Here is a 1,273-nt window from a genome sequence, read left to right as displayed (position 1 = left end):
ATCCATCCATCCATCCATCCATCCATCTATCCATCCATCCATTTTCTCCTGCTTAGTCCTTGTCAGGCTCGCAGTGGGGGCGCTGCCTACCTCCAGCAGTCTATGGGTGAGAGGTGGGGTACAACCTGGAGAGGTCGCCTAGCAACACATAGACACACAAAGACTTACAACTATGCCCACACACACAGGACTATTTAGAGAAGCCAATTAACCTAACAGTCATGTTTTTGGACTGTGGGAGGAAGATGGAGTACCTGGAGAGAAGCCACACAAGTGCAGGGAGAACATGCAAACTCCATTCAGAAAGACCCCAGGTCAAGAATCAGGCCAGAACCTTCTTGCTTCAAGGCAGCAGTGCAACCAACTGCTCCTGTGTGCTGCCCTCAAGGTGATTATTGAAGAAAAACAACTTTGCAATAGCAGTTGCTCGTATTTTTGAAATTTTTTAGACTTTCACTGTGTTATTGTTTTCTTAGAAGTGGTATTAATGAACAAGAATCCCCACCTCACTGTGCTGTCTGTTGCCCTGACAGCCACCTGCTGGAAGTGTTAAGAAAGCTCTGCTCTTGTTCTTTAACACTTCTAGAAACAATCCTGGTCAACCTAAAGCTTACACTGATTCCCCAATGATTTAGGAAACTGTCCTTTCAGCAATTACATTTTGAACTTCAAGTTTCTGTCTATGACGTTGTTTAATAATTACCTTTATTAAAATGTAAATGATCAGTCCAAAGAAATTTCTCCTCAGATTTCATTCCATCTCTAACAAGCAGTGAGCAGATTGTAGCATCCAGACATTAAGGGGCCTTTAAGGGACCAGAGTAAAGGTCAGAGTCTGAAACCACCAATTTAGTGGTTTCTCCAGAATGCATCAGCCCTGCTTTCCAACCTCTCAGCCAACACAACCAGCTTAATTCTAATTTTGCTATTAGGTCTCACTGTAAAACAAGATTTCATAGTGTGCTTTTCAACATAAGATAATTCCATAAAACAATATTGTTTGTTTGTGCCCAGTTTATTCATGTGTTCTGTTCTTTATGTATTTTACAGTGGTTAATTACATTCCCTCTCATTAAGGACAGAAAAGAGATCAGCTGCCAGTAAAAGAAATTGACAAAAATAATAAGTAAAAACGCTAAGAAATGGAAATCAAGGGATTTATTTTGAATATATATATATATAAATACATGCTTATATACATACATACATACATACATACATACATACATACATACATACATACATACATACATACATACATACATACATACAT

This window comes from Cyprinodon variegatus, unplaced genomic scaffold (assembly GCF_000732505.1).
Source record: "Cyprinodon variegatus isolate N-32 unplaced genomic scaffold, C_variegatus-1.0 Scaffold286, whole genome shotgun sequence".
In the NCBI taxonomy this organism is placed as follows: domain Eukaryota; kingdom Metazoa; phylum Chordata; class Actinopteri; order Cyprinodontiformes; family Cyprinodontidae; genus Cyprinodon; species Cyprinodon variegatus.
Note: the sequence above shows the minus strand (reverse complement) of the source record.